The sequence below is a fragment of the Culex quinquefasciatus genome, chromosome 2, assembly GCF_015732765.1.
Source record: "Culex quinquefasciatus strain JHB chromosome 2, VPISU_Cqui_1.0_pri_paternal, whole genome shotgun sequence".
In the NCBI taxonomy this organism is placed as follows: domain Eukaryota; kingdom Metazoa; phylum Arthropoda; class Insecta; order Diptera; family Culicidae; genus Culex; species Culex quinquefasciatus.
In genome coordinates, this window is record NC_051862.1 from 176,612,018 (window position 1) to 176,636,881 (window position 24,864).

Genomic DNA, 24,864 nt, shown 5'->3' on the forward strand with positions numbered 1-24,864 from the left:
CAGATTTTTCCGGCATTTTGGAGCATGAAAAATAGATAAACTGCAAAAACAAACGGCTGATACGAGAGGCGCGCGATAAGAAAAATGAAAATTCAAATCATGGCATGCTGCGATTTTGTTTACTTGAGGCATCTTCTCAGTATACCAGTTTTGATCGGACGAGGGGCCAATGCATATTTCATGTAGCCGGTATCTGTTTACGATTAAATGATATTATACATATCAACCAAAATTTTGGAAAAAAATATTAACTAAAAAATTGAACGAAAAATGGGATGCTGTCATTTGAGTAACTTATAAAAAAAAAATAATTTACGGAAACTTACTTGAAAATTTAAAATTGGTTTTAAGTAATATAAAAGAAAAACACATAGGTTACATAATGTTACAGTATCATTATCAAAAACATCTCAAGTTCGAAAAAAATATGTTTTGAGCTATATGAGTGTCAATAAGAGATTTTGTTACAGCAAAAAAAATGTAATTAAAGCAAAATTATGATCAACACGTGGGAACGGTTAAAATTAAAATAAGGTTTACTGATTAGTTACATCTACTGGCAATTATTAGAATCTACTTGACAATGATACCTTGTGAAAGATTGTCTAATGCATAAAAGGCACATTAAAATCAACGATTGCAATCGGCTATCAGTACAAGAAAAACATAACCAGGTTTGGCGGAACATCGCTCTGAAATTATTTTGCTTCTCCGAAACCTTATTTGCAATCACGGCAAGGTGTCATCCATAAAGTACGTCACGCTATAGGGGGGAGGAGGATCTGTAAGATCGTGACGTCACGCTAGACTATTTCTTGAATACTGAAAATTCAGTCTAAGAATATATCTAGAAAAAGTAATGTTTGTTAAACTTCACTAATAAATCAAACTCGACACAAGGCTTTAAGAAACAGAGTTTTTGATGATAGATTGAATATGCTTTAAATATCAGATTTTCATTTAAAAAAATATACTGATTTCTATCACTACAACATTCAACAAAATAAAAATAACAATCCATATACAACCTGTAAAAATTTAAAAAAATTCTCGATTGAACTCCGAATTTGACAATAATCGTTTTTATAAATCATGCAAAAATTGTTCAAAAAATGTAGATGGAAGGGGGGTCCGACAAAATGTGACGAATATGGGGGGGGGGGGGTTGAGGGAGGGGGGGTTATTTTTGGCCGATTTCAGCGTGACATACTTTATGGATGACGCCCGAGGCGGTCACCTTTGGCCCTTTAAAAGTTTCCGAGTTTTATTACATGGGTTCAGTCAAAAACGATGAAGTTAAATTGCACGCCGAAGTGGCGTTGAGTCAACATTATGTGCTGGTTGGAAATACATGCTGTTATCCAAAACAAATAATACATAATTTGCTACTTTTAATAATTTACCACACGCACTATGGACGACCCATCGGTGCAAAAACTGCCATAAAAACTGGTAGAAAAGTTGCAGCTCTCCACCGCGAGAGGCAGCACCTGTACTGTCCTCGTTTTTGAACCTAAAGTTCCACATATGTGATATGGGTGTTTGGCATGAGAGTAATTTTCTACCAAACCCGAAAATGGATTTTATTTGTACTTTTTGATTTGGCTCGAACTTTGTTGGTGCCTTCCCTATGACCAAATAAGCTATTTTGTGTCATTGGTTTACCCATACAAGTCTCCATACAATTTTGGCTGCTGTCCATACAAAAATGATACGTAAATATTCAAACAGCTGTAAATTTTGAATGAATTTTCTGATCAAGACACCAATTCGGCAAAGTTGTAGGTATTGTTGAGGATTATTGAGAGAAAAATAGGTGCACGGAAAAAAAAATTGCACCTTCAATCTGATTTTAACAAGAAAAACTACGTACATCAAAGTCACCCCGGAATTCAAACTAAGAAGAAACCATTGTAGCAGTACCATCAGTACAACCCTCTGCCGCAAGAACGGCAGACAGAAAAGATGAATTCGCCAATATTTTAGCGTGCCATAATTATGGTTGGCTTATCTTCTCGCGCTACGCCTCGACCTAATTATGTCATGGGTTGAGCGCCACCCCTTATGGGAGACTTTCAAAATACTTTGCCTTGACCTGTTATGAGATCCGCACAAGAAGGAAGAATCTTCAGATGCTAAAGTTTGCGACAAGAGCACTTTTTTGACTCGAACGGGAGGTCGATGCACTCCAGTTCGGCAGTCAGAGATTGCAAATTCTTAAGAGATGCTTCGGCTAAACTCGCACAATTATTGCAATTGTAATGTTGCTCGAGTTCTAGAGAACCGAAGTTGTCCTAATTGCACCTCTACTGAGGGTTCTAGGACTTCGACTCGGTCACTTTTACCCTGATCGTGGAGGAAGCAGGAGTGGTCGAAGGACCGTTTTGGAATCGTTTGAGTTAGGTAGTTTAAAGTCGTGCGAAGTGTTTCAGTGGCAGAGGTTAATCCTGCACCTTTACTTTTAGAGCTCGCGGCTAGTAGGAGTTAGGAGTAGGGTAGTGGCAGATTAAAGGGCGAAACCCTGACACTCCAGGTAACGTAGACAATCGAGGTTACCGTAGTGCGTTGGCTAATTTTGGGGAATTGGTTGGGCGATCTTCTCGGCACAGGTGGCAACCGGCATCATCCGTAGCAGAGAGACCACTCCAACCGTCAACCCAGCGCTTCTGGACTCCATCAAGGGGTCAAAGTTCCGGGGTGAACCCCCAAGCAGCTCGTCCGTCAACATACGAGCTGGGCGGCGTCCGTCAACACACGCCGTGGTCGAACCCTCGACAACCAACCGACCGAACCGGAACGGCCTCGTGGAGGCCCTAGGTACACCGCCAAGTTCCCGCGCGCATCCGCGCCGTCGTCGCAACCGACGCTATCATCGCAGCATCCTAGCTGCACACCTGTGCGCCCCCGCACACCGGAAGTGATGCCGAACGCACGCCGATAGTGCCAACCCGTCTGCTGTTAGCCGCCGGCGGAACCATCTCGCCGTAGCCGAAGCTGTAAGCGCGCCACCACCTGATCGCCGGATCGCCAACCAACACACGTAAATCCATGGTCGTGTAAGTACAAACCCTTTTTCGACATGCGCATGATCGATCGTTGGCCAGTTCTTTTTCCGCCAACCCCGTGGGCAACATAAGCCAGCCCCATGTTATGTTGCGTGATCGCAAGCCCCCAGTGAATGAATTATAGCGATCCCAAATGAATTTCGCCCCCCAAGCCAACGCACACCCTAGCCAAGCAGTGCACTGCGAATGAACAGGTAGAGAGACAGAAAAACTCGAGTGGTACCGAGGTACCGTGTAGGACTAGCATGCTGAAGATCTGTGGATCGAATCTCGTAGGGCCCGAAGTATTTTTTTGTATTGAATAAATTATGCGAACCTGAATATATGTTTTTTTGAGTTTCTGGAGTAATTTTGTGGTTTTTTCTAATGTTTTCTGAGGCATTTTTTCACGACTTTCGCGGTAGTTTTCTGTTTGGTTCCGCCATTCTGGCTTCTGAAGCGTTCTGGGGAAATTTGATTGGGGAGATTTTCTACCTGTGATGATAAGAACGGGGCAAGTACAATCTTTTGTCTTCTAGATCTGAAGTATTTTTTTTAGTTTGCGATCTTTTTCTTCCGTTTGTAGCGCCTCGGCTAACCGCCGAGTTCTCGGATGAGTCGGATCGTTCTCAATCGCAAATTTTGGCATCAAGGATACACCCGCCCTGTGGCAGAGTCTCATAGCTGGGCAAAGCAGCACATGATGAATGGTCTCCCTTTGGGAGTGGCGCTTAAGCCATTCGTTTAATTACGCCAATGCGATCCGACCGACCGCCTCCGGTTACATTTGGCGCCCAACAAGATTTGGCACGTAAATTTTCTTAAGCGAATTGATTTGTTTCTGGACATTTTTCTTTTGATTGATTTTTTTTGAGTTCTCGCAATTTGATGAACTTTTTCGTAAATTTTTTCTTGTAAATAATTTGTAGTTTTAGATTTTTCTGGAGTTTTGAGGCAATTTTATTTGGTTTCATCAATTCTTCCCTTTTTTGTAGTTTTAATAATTTTGTAGCTTTAGAAATTTGTAGATTTTGAAAATATTTTTTTTGCTGCACCATTCTATTTAAATAATAATATTTTCAAAATGGCTCGACTTCCATGTGCAGAATATTTGAATGCAGAGCAAGTTGATTATGAGCTAGGGATCCGCAATCAGCTGACACAAGAGAATGACGCTCTTGATTTGGTAGGCAAACAAACACTTTTGAGAACACTGTTCAAAAAAGACGTTAAAAACTGGCAAAATTACCATTCCCACTACATGATTGGTCAAGAAATTGAGGGGATTAAGAAACATGTCGCGTTGATTTACAGTGCTTGGCTCAAAACTGGTCGAACCCCAAAAATTGAGGCTCGGTTGTTGCATTATTGGTTCCGAACGAAACGTTGTATTGCTGTCTCTGAAGAGGAGAAGGCTCAAAGGAGAGAGATGGTAAGGGAACTAGAGGGGATTATGAGAAAATTTGAAATTGAACCACCTTCGCCGGCTCAGGGACAGCTCAAACTTTGGTTGAATCCTGGGCTAAATCCAGATCCAGGGGATGAGGTTGGCGCAGACGGTAAGCCCGCCGGCGGTTCAGGAACACCCGGAAAAGGTACTCCAGCACCGGGAAGCGGATACGGTACACCACTTACGCCGGGAAACGGTGGCAAGGGAGGTAACGGTGGAGAAACCGGAAATGAAGAGGTAGACATGGACAGACGCCTTGCGCATCTGGAACGGATGTTGTCCGGATTGACCGTAACGGTCACGGGTATGGCCGAGCAGCAAAAATCTCAGCTAAACCAATCTCAAGGCAGCAACGGAAATGCCCTCGGGAATCCAACCGGGTCGATTCCGAAGGAGAAACCGAGATTGCGAGTCCGCCGCAGCGGTTTGTTTTCCCCGGTCGCAATCACAGACTCGAGTGATGACGACGAGGACTTCGAATCGAGGAAACGTCACAAGGACACGGCAAAATATTCTTATCAACGTGGGCAAGCAGGCAAGAACCAAAATGACGATGACGAGCTGTCCTCGCTTCTCAGTTACGGTTCACGTGGGCGTAGACGACACGCTGATCGGTTGGATGACCGGGATCTGCTGTACCGGATTGAGAAGTGGAGGTTGAGGTTCTCAGGGGACAACAGGTCCATGAGCATCGAAGATTTTTTGTATAAATTGGACACAATTTCCAGGCGCGAGGGAGTCTCTCAGGAACAGATCTTCCGACACGCTCACATGTTTCTTGATGGGACAGCCTCTGATTGGTTCTTTACGTTTGTCGACGAGATGGACAATTGGGAGACATTCGAGAAGCTGATCAGGATTCGATTTGGGAATCCAAACCAGGAACAAGGTATTCGGAGCAGAATCCAAGGGCGGAAACAACACCGGAACGAGAAGTTCATCGAGTTTGCTTCGGACATCGAAAGGCTGTTACAATAATTCCTTTCAGGCTGCTCTTTGAGCTCAAGTAATAAGAAAAACAAGCACAAAGTTCGTCTTTTAACATGTGTATTGAACCGATTGATGGTGTTAGTGTGAGTGTGTGTGTGAGTGTGCGTACAACATCTTCCTGATGCTCTTCTTATTGCTCTCTCTTCTTCTTCTTCGTGCTCCACACGCCCTTTCGGCATCTCGCACTTTTCCGTTTTCTTCTTCCTCCTTCTTTTTCCTTCCCCCGCTCTTCTCACTTTGCCTCCTCCTCTTGCTCTCTCACTTGCTCACCCTTCGATCGCAAATTGCCGCGTGGCGTGTTGCTTTTTGCCCGCGTCCGCGCGGGATTCTTCACCTCGGCCCGACCGGCCAACATTTCCACTCACGAGCACCGCCGCGGAGCAAGCGGATTCCACGTGCCTCCGCCGTCGTCCAAACTTTCACCCCGCCTGTGTTGATCTTGCGGAAATTGTTCACTCCCAACATGCCGCGCGCGCCGGCGTGTTTCGTCCAGTGATCCAAGGCAGCAGGCCGGCTCCGGTGCCGATTCGTCCCTTCGGTGCAAATATCGTCGTCCGTCATTTTTGGCCCTACAATTTTCGTTTCGGTGAGCAAAAGGTGCAAAAGATGCCCACGTGCAGTAGAATTCATTACCTCGCCGGCGGACGGTGCCGGTTTTTCTTCCCGACGAGGGCCAGTCACGGTAGATGCTTCCTGAGGACCTGAACCTCGGGCGTCCTCCTGCGGGACTTCACAACTTTACGGCGGGGCGAGCACTTTTCGCGGAGCAGAACAACTGCGCACGCGGTTTGCGTGGAACTTCTTCCACCGCACGACCGCTCCTTACGATGCCGAACACTGAATGAGCTTTTCTTTTCAGCGGAAGTGAGCGCGCACGGCTGTGTGAGTGCACAGCGTCCAGACAATCTTATCTGTCAAACAAGCAACTTTGACGTTCGTGTGGTAGCGGGGGGTGATTTACACATTTCGCACAGACTTTTCACATCAAAATATACAGACTAAACATAATTGCTATAAGGCTCAACAAGCAGTTGTCAAAGCCGCTATCAACTCACAGCAAGTTCCAGACGCTCTGGCAGAACATGCACTCGCACTACCGGACAAAAATTGCACCTGGAACGCAAATCAAGTCCTTGAAAGACTTGACAGAAGCCTGTCAACGGATCGACGCTGTGGACACGAGCTTGAATCCGTCCGGGGAAATATCTCACCAGAGAATGGTGAACAACGTGGACGTTGAAGAGAGCGAGAACGACTCTGAGGCGTCGGCGGATGTAAACGTGGTACGAACCCGTCAGGCGAGGGACAACCGGTACACGGCTAGACGGCGAGAACAACCCGAGCAAGAAGGAGAGCGAGAAAACCAGTTGGAAAATATTTCAAAAATAAATTGAAATCCTTTCAATCGGTACCAGAAAAGATAGGTCTAGGAAACGTAGTTAAGAAGTTCATTTTCAGAGTGATTTTATATAAGGAATGCAATAAATTATAATTACTGGCCAGCACTCAAGGTTTTGTTTAAAATAACTAAATCAATAGTTTTGTGAGCAATAACATCAATTACAACTTTATTGTTCTCCCGAGATTTTAAATAGTGTGGTGCAGTATCAGGTTTAAATCAATCGAAAACTCTGCTTTTCAAAGATTATTTTTGATCAACTTTTTTATTTGTTGCTATTTCTATTTGTTCAAAAAACTAAATAAAACTCAAATGAATTTGAATGCATTTAAGTAAAAGTTGATAAACAAAGTGCAATAAACATTTAAGAGTACCTCAAACTTCCATGCTGGTTTTACCCCACTTCCCTTTGTCGTAGAGGGCTTATATTTGGCATGAGTTCATCTCATGTATAGACAAACAAACGCTGAAAGTTTCATCCAAATCGAAAGTGACGAATGACCTCTCTAGGTTAAAGTCACGTTAATAAAATAAACAACAACATCCAAATCGAAGCAACGATACGACCTGTTACACATTGGTGAAAAACTCGCTCTTAATTGTCAACATGATTTCGTAGTGATCGTGCAGAACACAATACGGGTATTTTTGGAAAAAATGTAGAGGGTTTACGTTCATGAAAATTGACAAAAATTTCAAGCATATTTAACTCAGATTCCTAAAATTTTGTCACAGGTGTCTATTGTTTGCATTTTTGATTGTAATTATTTTGTTTGTAATCCCGCCCCTCCGTGTTTGTACTAGGGAGCAGTCAAGTAACACAGCACTTTGTACAACTGACTCTGATTGAAACTGGTTGAAAAATGTTTAAGATTGATTTAAAACAAGTTTTGTAAATGGAAATTATTTACATTTCGTGCTCCAGTTTTTGTTAATTGAAGATAAAACATTAATAAACTTAAACTTAAACTTCTTAGAATGTCAAACATCGACACACGATCCCTTTGATTTGGTGATTTCCATGAGTTTGTATTGTTTATTATATAGTGTAGTTAGTTTTTTTGCTTGTATCTGTTATAAAATTGACTTAAACAATATTGCTCGAAAAGATAAAAGGTTAGCTTCATGATTTTTTATTTATTTTCAAAATAGAAAATGATGAATTATGTTTTATACTCTCTTGTATAATGAATCATTCGCAATCAACTAATGTTTTCTTGAAACTGTTTTTTGAAAGCACTTTTGAATAAAAAAAATAATACGCGCTTTGGAAAAATGACATTTTTTTTGTCAATTTTTATGTACAACGGTAAAAAACACGATTGAAAACCATTTCTGATCGCTTTTTTAATTTTATTGCAATTTTTTTACAATACAACATTTTTTCGATGGTTCAACTATGGTCCCCTTGGAACGAGCTGTCAAGTAGGGGCTTTTCTGTCAATTTTTCAAAATTGATTTAAAAATCCATTTTAAACTCTTTGTGGTCGTACAAAGGGTCATTGTACTTAGAAAAATAAGATTTATTGCTGTAAACAATAATATCAGCAATCTAAGCTTCATTTTAGGACCCAATGGTGTAGGTCAAGCAGTATTTAAACGACAAATTGTAAATTTTTGAATGTCTGCCTTGGTTTGTGATGTATGGATTTTTCATTGATTTTGTTATTAGTTAAACTATTAGTTATTATTATTAACTAAAAGTCGTTTTATTTAGAGGAGAACAATGTACAAGTTGATAAATATATTTCAATCGATATTCATGCTACTCATAAAAACACTATTATCATGACAATTATTAACAACAATTATCCAATTTGTTGAAAATAAATTAATACAAAAACGGTTAACTCCTTTAACAGATCTAACCACACGCACGCTAGAAATAACCGAGTCAATTATTTTCAATTAGTGCAGATTAGTGTCATAAATCTTGACATCGTTAGCGAGATTACGGTCATAAAACGGCCGTTGTACTTTTCTCCTGGGTGGCCCGCGGCTTATCGCACTTAAACGGTTTGCTGTGACCGACGGAATGTTTCTCCCGGAGGAGGGTGGCCTTAAAATAATCTTAATTGATGATAATGTTCAGCGAGAAATATGTGAAAGTTACTCATTCTTTAATTGCCACGCTCGCGATTCCGGGTGAAGAGACCTCCAAAAGTGTGGCGCGGCACCTTCAATATCTAGATCAATGTCGCTTTTGTTATTGTTCCGCCGGTTGGGTGGTTTCGCTTGTCGTGGTTTGCACGGTTTTCTTCTGCATTTTTTTTTTTTGCTTGTTGTCTTTAAGTTTCGCCTTAACATTGTACGTTGCATGTTGTACCACCGTGTACCATCCACGCGGCGTTGTGTTTTAACATGGTTTTCCCGCTTCTTTTTGTTCTTTTGATGGTTTCTTCTCCAACTTGCATACCAGATCGTGATTCAGTCGTGTTTCAGCCATGTTCTTCGGCATGTTTTGGTTTCAGACGGGTAGGTTGCCGGCGTTTTGTTTTGGTTTAATGGTATATTTTTTTCTTTTTTTCACGCTGCAAATGTAAATCAGAGAAAACATTTGCGCAAAAGTCGGTCAGTGTTGCACTTTCCTTACCCTACTTTGTACCTCTTTCCACCGTAAGGAGCTATTTAAACTTAAGCTTTCAGTTTCGAATGATTACGATAAAGTAAAGATTAAGTTCGCTTTCTTTCACACTGTGTGTGTGCTTTTAATCTAATACTTGCTAACCGGCAATGAAATTAAGGGAAAGAAGAATTTGTATCAGACTGGGTCGATGCCGATTCAGCTTACACACACAGCAACAAATCCGATGGTAAAATTGTATGCAAAAGCATGCACATCACCTTCGTAAAAAAAACACCTAATATTACGCATGTACAATTTTTGCAAACACAAAAAAAAGTTGCAACCGACGAGATTCAAACCCAGCACCAACAGTAAGGACTGGCGCCTTAGCCCACTCGGCCATAAGACCGATGAAAAGCTGAAAGGATAATCGCATATATCAGCTTGACATTTCGGTCAAGTAGGTTTCCCATACTGATGGGCTACATATTTCGGGATGTAAAATTACATAAAATTGCATAACATAATGCAATATTTATTTTACACCCAGGCCTTTTACACGCAGCTGGATTACTATTTTTTTAGCTGTGCAGCAAATATATTTTTCTTTTCAAGTCAGAATAGCAAAGCACCATAGTCTTAGTCATAATCAATTAATTGTACTGAATATTTTAAATGGTTTGTTTAAGTTTACAAAATGCATAATAGACCGATTCTTTCGTGACGTGACAACGTTTGTACGCATATGTTTTCAGTTTTTTGCTGATAACATTGAAATCTGTGGGAATAGGTACCAATATTTATACAAATTTGGAAAGCACATTAAATTTCCAATAATATTCATTCCAGCAAACATTTAAAAACACAAAGTTCGAGTCAAGTGAGATACAAATGTAGCGTGACGGGACAACATCGTACAATTGGATCATTTTGATTTTTATACACAAAAGTGAAGAACTCTGCTCTCTTAGTAAGTATTTGAAAAAACCTTTTCCTACGGTTGTTTTAAAATGAAAAACGAAGATTTTGCTTCCTGGATCACCCAATTTCGTCAAATTTTGTTGATTTGACAGGTACTTCTTTTCGTGACGGGACAACGCAGATATTTTGCAAAAGAGGGTTTTGCTCGCGTTTTCCCGTCACGAAATGAAGCAGTTGTGAAAATCTCTACTGCTTAGTCAACTTTAACTAATTTGGGGTTGCTGAGCTCGAATATGACTCCTAGAATATTCCAAAATACTCAGGGAGTGTGCAATCCAAGATGGCGGCCAATATGGCGGTGCTAGAAGATTTGATTTTTTTCAGGTTTGTAACAGGCAATCAACGGGTCAAATTTAACTAATTTGGGGTTACTGAACTGGAATATGAGCCATAGAATACTACAAAGTACTCAGGGAATGTACAATCCAAAATGGCGACCAATATGACGAAGCTAGAAAATTTGATTTTTTTTTTCAGAGGTGTTACAGGCAATCATCGGGTCAAATTTAACTAATTTGGGGTCGCTGAACTCGAGTATGAGCCATAGAATACTCTAAAGTACTTAGGGAATGTGCAATCCAAGATGGCGGCCAATATAGCGAAGCTAGAAAATTGAATTGCATTCCCTGAGTACTTTAGAACATTCTAAGGCTTATATTCGAGTTCAACATCTCCAAATTAATTAAATTTGACCTGTTGACTGCCTGTTACCGTTCTGTATAAAAATTTCCAATATTCTAGGTTCGCCACCTTGAATTTCACATTTCCCGAATTCTTTGAAGTATTCAAGAGGCCGTATCCGAGTTCAGCGATCTCAAATTAGTTTAATTTGACTAGTTGATTGAACTTAAAAATCTTTTGTGGTGGTTTTTCCATTCAGCCGCCATATTAGACGCCATCTTGAATATCTCGCTTCCCTTTGAGACTCATGAAAATCAACCGGCAAATTTGGATTCAGGAGGGTCGATTTAGTCTAGATCGATTAAAAACTGGCCTGTTACACGATTTGCTTTTAGACACGAGAAATGAGCACCTTTTTTTGAATTCGTGCCTTGACCAAAAAATTGGCGTGACGGGACAACGCAAACTTGCGTCAGTCGTAACTCTGGTTCCTTTTGACCAATTTTCGATTTCTAATAAGCATTTTGAAGGGTTTTTCGAATAAGAAGTGAATCCAAAATATGATGCAAATCCGATTTCAAGAACGATTGCAAATTAAACAATTGTCATTTTTCGTGACGGGACAACGCTTCCATATACCCTCGTTTTAAGTGTCCTGTATAATTTTATACCTACACAGCAAAAAATCCGATGGTAAAATCGCATGCAAAAGCATGCACATCACCTTTGTGAGCAAAAGCATGTACACAAAAAGCATGTATAAAAGAAAAATAAATAAATTTTGCACACCCCAAAAATAACATCAATCTGGTGAGAGTCATATTCAGATTACGAAGTCCGCGCCCCAACCGTTTCGGCTATCTCGCCGCCTTGTAAATGTTGTGTTCAACGCCGATGTACCAGTAGGTTTCCCGTACGTCGTATACTGAATTAACTGTATTCGATGTACGGGGAACGTACAGCTACATCGGTGTAGATCCAGCTAAATTCACAGCGGCGAGATAGCCGAGATGGTTGGGGCGCGGACTTGGTAATCTGGATATGACTCTCACCAGATTAATGTTATTTTTGGGGTGTGCAAAATTTATTTATTTTTCTTTTGTACATGCTTTTTGTGTACACGTATTCTCATACAATTTTACATGCTCACAAAGGTGATGTGCATGTTTTTGCATGTGATTTTACACAGATTTTTTTTACTGTGTACAGAATCTGCTTTTGTCAATAAGAGGGCTTATAAAAGAGTCTTTTACTATAAAATTCCGTTTAGAATGATTAAATATCTGCATTCCATCCATTAATTTGAGCAATTATTTAAAAAAGTTGAGAAAATTAAAAAATTTCAGCGTTTATACATTTTACAATTTCTGCTCACAGATATGTTTAGAATAGGAACTTTGGTATGGAAATATGTTTTTTGTGTGGTTCAAATAGTTGGAAAACATGGAAAATTATCAGAACCATCCAAAGTTCAACTTGAAAAAATGACTGCTTGGTAAACAAGTGCTAAGAATCGGTCAACAGCTCGCAGCTTTTTCTGTTTTTTACTATCGAAGTAATTATTTAACAAACAGCAAGATGATTGACAAACGTATCTTGCATCAAATCCAATTTCACTAATTAAACCGTTGAAATCCAAAACAAATAAATTAAATTCCAGTTTCGCGATCAAGTTTGCGCTCGAACCTGTTTCCCTCACTAGATCAAGTCCGTCATCAATCCGTCCAGGCACGCCAGAAATATCCAGTTCAGCCAACCTTACAGCATCGCGGTAGCAAACAGGCTTCTAACGAAAGCGAAAGCAGCCACAGGCTCGATCCAGTTTGCAAGATTCCCATCGACGACGACGCCACGTAACCCATATATTTCCGCTGACTACTCTGGCGATTACGGCGTATTTTCTCACTTTTACCTTCAACTTGCTCCCCTGACTCTCAGCTTGGATAAATGTATGCAAATTAACCCCTACGTGGTGTGGTTCCTACCAGGCAGCGCCCCCTCTGACTCTCCGGTGTCGTAATTACGTTCAATCAAATTAATTGCCGGTTCGTCCTCCTCAGTCTGCACACCCCCTTCCCCCCTTGCAAGTTGGCCGGCTCAACTTGACTCCCCCGTGGCCACACTGGCCAGCCCCGTGGAGTGTGGTGTCCGATATCCGTTTTCTTTTTCAAGATCAGCAAGTTCACTACCAAAGCCGCTCTCGGTGGGTGAGGCTAGGAGGGGGAGGTCTGGAAGGTTTGGTGAAGATCCGTTCGCAAAGTGGGTATGCAAATATCGCGTGTCCCATGCTTCGAAACTTCCCGCCTGCCGTATTTGGCTGCTCTCTGTATGAGTGCAAGAGGGTATTAATAGTTTAAGCTTGGTGGAACTGCTTTCTGCGAAAGCGTCTAGTGGTTGCAAAAACTTTATGATTGTTTGGAGAGGGAGAGAGAGCGTTTATAATATCTTTTAAGATAACAACAATTGATAGTCCCGGTGTAATTTTAAATTAAGTAAAATAAATTCAAAATTAGTTTTTTGTTGCAAATGGGGACGCCTGGTACTAAAAATTTGTTTAAAGATTATTCCAATTTTATATACATGAAATGCTAAACCGGGGCCGGTGGTTTATTGGTAACCGTGGTTTCCTCTCACCTTAGCCTGGCCTAGCCAATTTTTTAGTGTTCACCGAATTTGATTAAATTAAGTTGAATTTAGTTTTTTAGTATTTATAACTGTAGCATATTTTTTACGTTAAAATCCATTATATATTCGCACAAATCATATTTTTTGGTCCAATTTTTGTCAAAGTACTATTTTTAGCGAATTCAACTAGATCGTTTAATTTTCCGTCCCCGGGAATTTTCGATAAAAGTAATATTTCGCTTTTCCCGATAATTTTTTATTTTTTCCGGGAATGTCCGAAATTTAAACGGTAATATTTTTTTAACGATTTGGCACCAGTTTTTTGAATATGAACAGAAAAATGAAATAAACTTAAAGAACTTCTTTTGGTTTCATTTAATTCAATTAAGTTTTCATATTGAAGTAAACTCCTTGTCTAAAAAAATCATATCAAGGTTAAAAATAAAATTTCTGAAGCTTCGAAACAACAAGAGTTTCACAAGAAAAAAAATGCATGAAAATTGAATTGGTATCATTCATGATCTCAAAGAGGGTTGTACATGAAGAATTAATAAATTTTCTAGAAATAACAGCACGAGAAGTCGGATTTTTAAGGTAAATTCAATGCTTATTTATTTATCCATGAGCTGAAACCAGTAGAAAATATAAGTCATGAATTACATAATTTCTCAATCGATTTTTCTTAGAAATTATATGGGAAAAAACTATTTCTAAAATTCAGTGGTTTCATTGGTTAGCAAAATAATTGGTTAAGCTAAACACTATAGTTAAGAGATTTAAATTAACATGTTTTAGTATGAATGTTTACATTCCAGAGGTCGCTTTTCCTCAGATGTCGCGATAAGGTCCTGCTTGTATGTGCTTGATAATACACCAGGGGTGCTCAAAGTTTTTGAATGCCGGGCCAAATTAGAAGCTAATATATGTCCGCGGGCCAAATATAAAAAAAATGAAAAAAAAAAACGTTATTTCTATCTTATATGCTGATTAATAGATCTTTCCGTTGTTTTTTTTTTCGAAATTTCAGGTATTTTTTGGACATTCCTATTGTATAAACATTACACCCAAAGGAAAAATATATCTCAAAATCTGCAACATTGGATTTGCTGCAGAAAATGTCATATTTTATAACATTTTTTTTGCAGCAAGTCCGTAGATCATTTTTGCCCGCGTGTAAAAATTTCAGCGATCTGCAGTTCTCACCAACACATATAATGCTGGCCCGTCCCCGAGCAACACTCCAAAGAGAAGCATATGTTGGTGCTCTTTCACTCACTTTTCATCAAGCGTCCATGGCGCGGTGGTAGCGTGTCGGATCAATAACCAAGAAGTTGATGGTTCAATCCTCGTTCTGCTAGGTGTTTTTTTTGTGAAATACAACCAAAAAGCCGTCGGTAATGTCGATAATTGTCTGTAACGGGCAAAAATGTCATACGGGTAATTCTCTACCAACTCACACGAAATCGGGAAAAGTTGCCCCGACCCCTCTTCGATTTGCGTGAAACTTTGTCCTAAGGGGTAACTTTTGTCCCTGATCACGAATCCGAGGTCCGTTTTTTGATATCTCGTGACGGAGGGGCGTTACGACCCCTTCCATTTTTGAACATGCGAAAAAAGAGGTGTTTTTCAAAAATGTGTAGCCTGAAACGGTGATGAGATAGAAATTTGGTGTCAAAGGGACTTTTATGTAAAATTAGACGCCCGATTTGATGGCGTACTCAGAATTCCGAAAAAACGTATTTTTCATTGAAAAAAAACACTAAAAAAGTTTTAAAAATTCTCCCATTTTCCGTTACTCGACTGTAAAAAAATTTGGAACATGTCATCACGAGTTATCGCGATTTTACGAAAAAAAGTTTTGAAAAAGTTACTTTTTGCGTTTCTCTTTGTTTCGTCATCCGTGTCTGTCGCGGGTGACCATGAACGGCCATGATCGATGACGACCAACTTTTTCAAAACTTTTTTTTGTAAAATCGCGATAACTCGTGATGTTTATAAGCAAACTCCTTATGTCTATATATCAAAATTTTTGTAATTGTCTGCTCTACAACTTTGTAGAACATTGTTACACTCTAAAAAATAACCCTGCAAAGTTAGAAAAAACACGAAATTTTAAAATGAAAATTTTTGTTCTAAATGAAAAAATGACCCTTCTGGGTCAATGTAGATTCGAAAAGTACATTAAATTTCCCATAAAATGACATGTTCCAAAATTTTTTACAGTCGAGTAACGGAAAATGGGAGAATTTTTAAAACTTTTTTAGTGTTTTTTTCGATGAAAAATACGTTTTTTCGGAATTCGGGCGTCTAATTTTACATAAAAGTCCCTTTGACACCAAATGTCTATCTCATCACCGTTTCAGGCTACAAATTATTGAAAAACACCTCTTTTTTTGCATGTTCAAAAAATGGAAGGGGTCGTACCGCTCCTCCGTCACGAGATATCAAAAAACGGACCTCGGATTCGTGATCAGGGACAAAAGTTACCCCTTAGGACAAAGTTTCACGCAAATCGAAGAGGGGTCGGGGCAACTGCTGTGTGAGTTGGCGGAGAATTACCCATACTCCTTTATCGCAAAAAATGCATGAGGACAGATTTCATGCAGATTCTGATATACTTTCATGCCGCCATGCATCACAATCATGCGACTGCCAGTTGGGTGTAGATAACAAAAAAAAAAAACATTTATTATTTATTAAATCTTAGAATTTAAAAAGAACAGAAAAAATATTATTTATACGTTTTTTATTGCAATTTTCAAGCTTCAACAAATATTGAATCAGGGTACACAATATTTTTGTAATAATTTGAAATAACGGTCTGGCCGAGGTTGAGAGATAGTTGAACATTTTGTGGCTGAAGCCCATTGTTATTTCACATAGATAATGAATTTGAAAGAAAGTAATTGATTGTATTTTCACCGATTTTTTTATATGCAAAAATAGTTACAATAGTTTTATTTAAAATAAAGTGCAACTATAATGTTGCAAAAAAGTTTTTCACGTTTCATCCACAAATTTCAACAAAAAATATGTCTTTGGCTGCCTGAATCAGATGTTATGCACTTACATTCGTAACCAAATGTCATAAGTTTAAATCCCGAAAAAATTGTTTTGTATACTCGGGATAAATAATTATTTTTATAGTAATGTTTTTAAACAAACCTGTAATAAATTTTAATTTTTAAGAATTACAAATTACTTTGCAGAGTGGTCAAAGGGCCATCTAACATTATCATTAGGGTGCCCAGAAAAAATGACGCCCTGCTCCACAAGCGGAAAACGGTTTTTGGGTTATTTTAAGCATCTGTGCAAATTTTGAGCAAAATTGGTTGAGATTAACCCATTGATACCTGAGCCTAAAGTTGGTGAAAAAATGTTTTCATGCAAAAATGACTTTTTAAAATCGCTAATAACTTTTCAGGATCAAGTTTTACAGCTTTGCTTTATTCTACAAAGTTGTCGAGCATAAAATTTTCAATCAGAATCTCACTTTTAGGAATATTTGGATGGAAGTAGCGCACCATGCATATCAAACCGTAAGAAAATTGAGTTTTCCATACTTTTTAACAATTTTTCCCATAAAAATTCATAAAGTCCCATATTCTGGGCACCCTATTGATCATTCAAGGTGGGTCCACGGGCCACAAAAAATCACCTTGCGGGCCACATTTGGCCCGCGGGCCATACTTTGGTCACCCCTGTGATACACTAACTTTCTTTTACTGAGCAATCGAATCCAGAAGGGAAATTACCACCAGTTGTGTTGGTCCGAGCCGGGATTTCAGTATCGATCTACCGCTTCGATGCGGAAGCGTTACCTTAAAAAAAATCCTACATCGATGTCAGTCAAAATAAATTATACGCGCAGAAAAATTAGGCTAATTTCAATCAATAAAACAATAAATGATGAACGTCAAAGCAACCTTTTCAAAACAACAAAAAACTTTTGTGAAATTGAAAAAAAACCTAGTTTGTTTCAATGCAAAATTGTGTTGATTATATTGACCTTTTTTTTGTTGATTCAAATCTCGTACTAAATATTTTTTGTGTGTACTATTATATCTGGTATTTGTTTGAAAACCAGAGCTTTTTGGTTCCCCCACAACAAAATGCCATAAATTTACTTACATTTTGAGAAAATTTCATATATATTTTTAAAGACTCATAAAGCCTTATTGTATGATGTACGATGAGTTCGAGCATACCTGGAATAGAAGAAAAAAGAATTAAGTTAAAAACATGAGGCTTTGCCTATGTAACGCAAATCAACTTCAAATGACATAAGGTCAGTCAAAACTTCAGTCTATAGGTACACCTGCAAACGTAATTTAGCTATGTCATGCCAATGCATTGCAAGGTCGTCCCGCACAAAGCTCAGTTCAATCCAATATCTCATTAATCAATTGTCTCGGTGACCATTTTCATGTCTTTGCATAACCTCTATACAATCACTCCACCCAGCAGCATTACTTTGCCGATACATTTCAGTGCACCATGAGAAAATCAATCGCACCAGCTACGGCGAAGTGCAGCACATGACCGCCCAGCTACTGCTGCTGCTGCAATATCTAAACACAACCAGAAACAATCCCAACGTCCTTGGACGACCCTCACGGTTGAGGCCCCGGCGAACTAGAATGCAACCCAAAGCACGGCGCAAAAATTGAAATTGAATATCTGCATACCAACTTCCACTGCCGCTCGCTGCACTGTAGTGCATGTGTGTCTTTCTCTCTCTCTGTTTGAAACGCCAAGTCGCGGAATTGCGCTCATGAACAAACGGCCCCCTTCGTATATGTCTTGCCGAGAGCGTTTCCTTTCCAACCTGAACCGGACAACCTTTACAATGCCGGCGCTGCCGCTGATTCATACCGCCTAGACTTGTTTCGTTTCACTTTTTTATTCGTTTGTGATCGGAAAAGTGACCTATAACAAAACGATAGTGGAACATCACGACGAAACTTGAACTTGTGTTGATTTTTGTTCATTTTCTTGCAATTAACTTTCCAATAATGTGAAAAAAATGAAGGTAAATAAAGGTTGATTTCTGGCCATATTACAAACAATCTGATGAATGCGAAATAGTAGTTTATGCAACAAGTTGCAAAAAGAGGATTTTTTCAGCACGAGTCGTACATTTATCCAACGAGGTTCACCGAGTTGGATAAATACGACGAGGGCTGAAAAAATCAAGTTTTGCAACGAGTTCCATACAACTTTTTTTGCAATTCCGAAAAACACCCATTGAGTGAAATTTTATGTCAAATTTTCATGTATTTGGTCAATAAATCGTTTGAATCAAAAAAATGTTGAAAAGTGCATAAACTACTATTAACACATTACTGACAAAATTATTGAACAACTTATTGAAACTTCAACCTTTAACTTGATCAACTTGGTTCAAAGTTCATAAATTGGCACCCATCAAAGAAAATAAAAGAAGAATAAAAGACGTTCACAACAGAGATCTAAAAAATGTGAATCCCTACTGAATTGAGTATATTGCTAACAAAATGATCAGTTCAAGATAGGGCGTCCAATTTTCCCGGGTTTTGAATTTCCCGGTAAACGGGAAAAATATTTTTGGAATCTCGGGATCCCGGGAAATTTTTGATACAGTCATAAATTCTATGTTTTCAAGCTCAAAATCATAGAATTAGCTCAAAAATATTAACTGGTGATCATCTAAAGCTCCATCGAAACAATGACAGCAGTTTTTAGATAGCATAAAAGAAATTTAAATTGGTCTATTTTTGTGTTGTGCTTTGGATTTTGGATTAACCACAATTTAAAATATATTGGGACTCAACTTGAATGTGAATTTTATAAATATAATTCTTTTATTTATTTTTTTATGACGTTACTACAAAAGCCTGATTTTTTTTTGAAAATGGAATAAAAAAAAAGAAGCGAAAACAAATAAAATGGTGCCGGTCAATGTAAAATTTTAGATAGGTTATAAATTTCATGTTTTATATAAAACATATTTTAAAAATTATCGTTGAGTTACTACCACCTAATGGGGAAACTCGACACTACATTTTGAATAGCTACAGTAGATTTTAGAGCAATAAATTTGGAAATCGGTGAACTAATAGTTTTGTTCTGTTCCTGTTTATACAAAGTTAATCAAAACATTATGCAAAAAAATGGCATCGATGTAAAATAATTTTCTATATATATGTAAATTTAATACCCAGTCTTTTAAAAATATATGAAATTAAATAGAAAATATTTAAAGCGCTATACATTATGTAAACTAAAGTTTTAACAATATTCCATAACAAGCCAAATGAAAGCTGATGTATGCCGAGTAAACATCTTAATGCTATAACATCTTTGTCGATTACTAAGTATTGAACTTGTTATCTATTTCCACAACCAAATCTGAATTTCCAGAAAAAAAAAAGAATTTTCTTCAATTTCGGGAATTCCCGGGACAAATTATAAAAAATCCCGGGATTCGTGAATTCCCGGTTTCTGAAAAATCCCGGGATTTTTGTCTCGGGAATTCCCGGGATGGACGCACTAGTTCAAGAGATTTTTCTAAAGTTCAATAAACATAATTTTATTTTATGATATTTGTGTGTTTGAATAACCACGGTGGTTTTAAAAACATTTCATAATAAAATTTTGTTTATTGAACTTTTTATTAAAACAAACTACTAAATTGAAACAACTGTAGCAATTATTTTCAATACAAGGATTAAAAGTATCGCACTTAAACATTAAAAAAATCTGTAATTTCGATTAGAGAAATAAGAATTTAGCGTTTATTTTTATATTTAACAAGGATTTTTTGAGAATCATATAAATTTAAAAAAATCAAACGAATTTCAATTATGCCATAACATTAATTAAATGATCTTTAAAACCTTAAACTTCTATTGAATTGAAACAAATTTCATTTGCTATTTTTTAGGTTTTGAGTTGACAACAGTGTTTTGGTTGCACTTGAGCCACTTTTGCAGCTATCGACCCTAATCAAAGCACCCAAACAATTGCCATACAAATCGGTCATGTGCCACCAACTTACCTCTCCCAAGCTGTCCGACCCAACAAAGAATGGTGGCGACGCAGTCACTCTTGCAATACACTTTTTTGTTTTGCTACCTTCATTCGTCTGCTGTTCATTGGTGTATCATTGGTTGATCATTGACAGGTGCTCCAATTTATGATTTTTTTGCATGTCTATAGAGAAAAATGAATACATTTTCATGTAAATTGTACCCAAATTTTAACTGAGTGTCCAACAATTGACAAACTACTCGAAGCTGTTTTCGATGGAAGCTGCCATTGGCAAGAATTAAGATTAAGTTAGAAAAGTCCACCACATACACACAAAGACCTTAGAAGTTCTGCGAAAAATAAATAAAGAACACAAAATGTCTAACATAATTCAAAGTGACCTTCATAAACCAAGGGGACCCACGACCCATGGGTACGCGCACAGGTGCACAAAAATGACAATGCTGTTTGGGTGCGATTGTCATTTTCAACGTGGAAGGTGGATCTGATTTCTGATTGAATGAGGGCGATTAAGGGGCCCCTGTTAATGACCGTTGATTGTGTAGATTTTGGGCGCGCGATAGATGACAATGTGGGAAATCGTCGTTGAGTGGTAAATTGTATAGGAAGTGCTCGGAGGGGCACACAATGGTGTCACGCTGTCTGTCAAAGGCCATTGTTGGATTGCAAGTGGACGTGAAAGTGAGTTTTTTTAATTATCGATATTATTGATCAATCGATACGCTGAAGTCGATTGTCATTGGATATTTGCATTGTTTGAATGTAACTTACGGAAATCAATTTACCAAAGAATTTTGATTGCTTGCGCAAATTTTATTGGCACATTGTCATTAATACATTGTTTATTTATTTTTGACGCGTTGGTGTGAAACAGTAAGAGAAATCCTGTTAAAAAAAACTCAAACTTTCTTCAGTATATTTATAACTTCACTTGCATAACTTATACACAGGAAAAGGGTGTGTTATTTTACTCACTTAACCCAGCACAAATTTACTCGTCACAGAAGGAAATCAATTTCTGCACGTTTTAGTCTTGCCGTAATTAAATCAAAAAAATGTTTATTGATTGTAATAGGTCTCCCGCAAAATACCATGGCGTGGCTTGAACAGGAAAATCTCAGTAGAAAGAAATAAAATGTAAAAAAACATAACTCGATAAATACATGATCAGGTGTGGCCGTGCTGCCAGCGCGATGATTGATTTCTCGGCAGCTTGTTAGCGCTTCTGCACCCCTCAGCCGCCCATTTCAGTTAGGGACGAGTTTGGCGAAATCATGTCCGAAGGTAAAATGGTACTTCCGACATCTCGAGGTGGTTACATTCCATCCGACATAAATAAAAAAATGAATGGGAAGGGTATCAGACTCGAAATCAAGCCCTTTGCTGGTTGGATGGAGTTGAATTAACCCTTAACTTGTGAGCAAAATTGTTTTAATAAATGAACGAGAAAAAAACCACGATTATAAAAAATACAGAAATTAAATTTTATTCTGATTCAAAACTATAATAAGAGAAAGCAATCAGCGATTTTGAGGCAATAATAACAAATACAATAAATATAAAGGATTTTAAAACGGGAAGTCAAACATTTCTCATATACAGTCGAGACTCGTTTTTCCGAAGCCTCGGTTATCTGAAGTTTCGATTATCCAAAGTTAGATTATCCGAAGTTTTGTATGGGACTTGGGATAATCGAACCACGTACAATTTCGTTTCGTATATTCTTACTTTTAACATCAAATTTATATTCCACAACCCCATTTAAGTCAAATTTGAACTATTAATTGCCTAAAATTTTATCACCGCCACTTAGCCGTCATCTTGAATAAAAAAAATTTTAACCTTCAGAGTAGTTTATAAGGCATACTTGAGCTAAACAATCGCAAATGAGATAACCATTTTTTTTTTCTTATTCGATAATCCGAAGTGAAATTTTTCGGAGGCCTTCGGATAATCAATTTTGGACTGCATATAGAAAAACAACTCAAAAAATATCAATTTAAAGCAATATATTAAACGTAACCATTCATGAATAATAAAGATAAGAAATTGACCACCTTCATCATCACTTTTTTGACAAAATATTTTTCGTAAAAATTTTGTTCATATTTTTTTCTTCCAGGATTGAGCTAATTTTTAGCAGATTTCATTTTTTATATTTTTTTATTTGGATAAAACAAAAACAACTTCTATGACCAAAGAAGACATGTTGCAAGTTCGGCCATACAAGTTCTCAAACAGTTTTGGCAGCAGTCCATACATATAGGCTTTAAAATATAAAACGTTGGCAGCTGTTCATACACAAAAAAAATTAAATAAAAAGAGTCTTAAGAACGGATTTTCTTATGCTCGGCAATGTTGTGAATTTTGCTTAGGGCTTCTCATTTTTATAAACCTAATTTTTGGACATTTTTTAGATGAAAAAAAATGGCATGCTTAGAGATATGGCACAAGTTGATAAAAAAATGTGACTTTGTTTTCCTGTAGAAGTCATGACTAAGCTTGACTATCTTTGATTTTTTGTAAGATCTATTTTTTTCAAATATTTGCAGGAAAATCAAACAGGATAAAAAGTATTTTATACATTGCCAAAATAACGTAGTTATTAAAGTGAGGTTAACTTAGCAAAAATGGGCACAATTTTCAATGTAAAAATTTATTCGATCATATTCCGTCCATATTTTCCATGCTTATGCTTTTTTATGCTTCGAAAAAAAAACAGCATTTTCAACATTTAAAAAGGCTGGTGCAAAAACGCTTTCAAAACTTTTAAAATCAACTCTTACATTTAAATTACGGGTAATTTCAAAAGTTACAAAAAATACGAAATTGTAGAATTTTTGTGTTAAGGCCATTGCTTATATTTTTTGAGGTTTATGCCATCGACTCTAACATAAACTTTGAAGAATATTTGCAGCGGCCCTAATGAAAAAAAAAATCTGGGTTAATGCAGATTCGAAAATAACATTAAACTTTCCATAAAGGGACCATCCATAAATTTTTTTTTGCAAACTGTCCACGAGGGGGGGTCTGAGATTCAAAAAAAAGTATCCACGTGGTTTATGGATGGTCCCAAAATGACACGTCTCAAATTTAGGGTATTTTTTCGACGAAAAATACATTTTTATCAAATTCAGAGTACGCTGAGTAATCATCATCATTTCATGTATTGAAAACACTTTAGGAGGAATATAAATAGTGATTAGAATTAATAATTTATTAAACTTGAAGATACAAAACTGGTAATGAAATATCGATAAAAATGAGCAAAATGTAAAAAAATGCATCCTAGTTGGACATAAAAAAAAGAAACAGGAGCAGAAAAAATAGCTACAAACAAATAATCACTAATGAGATCAAATGAAAATCAAAAACTCTTATGATAATAAAAAATATATAAAAAAAATGAAAAACATGAAAAAAAACATAAAAAAAGAAAAAGATGGCCCGATTACAAAAATATTCTGAAAAAGTTTTAAAAACGAAGAAATGTATTGAATCAGAAACACGGTCAAAGAAAAAAATTGCTCGAAAATAAATATTAAAGAAAAAAACATGCAAATTGAAAACAGAAAAAGGTTGGCAAGAAAATAATAAAAGCTAGTAGAAAAAAAGAAATTAATCTTCGAGTGACAAATGAAGAAAAATAAGATGTAAGTTATTAAGACATAAGAAAATGGAAAAGAATAACTGAATACACAGAAAAAATTAAAAATATATAGAAAGAAACTATATTGATATAAAGTATCTATTTGAAAACGCACACAAAAAGATGTAAACAAAAATTTCAAAATTTAAAAGAATGGTGAGTGAGCTGGAAAAAATCGGAAAATTGAAATAAATAGAAGAAAAAAGAATGAAACACACAAATAAAGAAGATGTGTCCTAAAACTAGTTGAGGGTTAACCAATCTGTAACAAATACCTCGGTGGACGCCACCCGTTCCGTTGATGATCTGGTTTCGATCGATCGGTCACGATAGTGCAGTTAGAGAAAGAGAGGACAGCATCAGTAATATGATTGATGTCGAGGCGCTGATGCAATCTCTCGAAGGGTCCCGAGCAAAACGGAAGAAAAGCTGAATGGTCAGGCTGTCAATCAGCTTCAAGAGCAACTCTCTCGCAATCGAGTTTTTACACTCTTTGTGTGATGAGAA

The 24,864-nt window shown here is 37.5% G+C and overlaps 1 protein-coding gene and 2 long non-coding RNA genes across 3 annotated transcripts in view; 1 reads left to right on the forward strand and 2 right to left on the reverse strand.

Annotated features, from left to right (window-relative positions):
• Window positions 1-24,864, reverse strand: part of LOC6033208 (angiopoietin-2) — a 240,194-nt gene that overhangs the window by 82,454 nt on the left and 132,876 nt on the right. The window lies entirely within an intron of this gene.
• LOC119766847 lies at window positions 2,306-2,781 on the forward strand. The gene is made up of 3 exons (XR_005277173.1): window positions 2,306-2,403; window positions 2,466-2,533; window positions 2,610-2,781. It is a non-coding gene; the product is annotated as an uncharacterized LOC119766847 (long non-coding RNA).
• Window positions 5,524-6,299, reverse strand: LOC119766846. Its single transcript, XR_005277172.1, has 2 exons — window positions 6,118-6,299; window positions 5,524-6,053 (listed from the first exon to the last, which is right to left on the reverse strand). It is a non-coding gene; the product is annotated as an uncharacterized LOC119766846 (long non-coding RNA).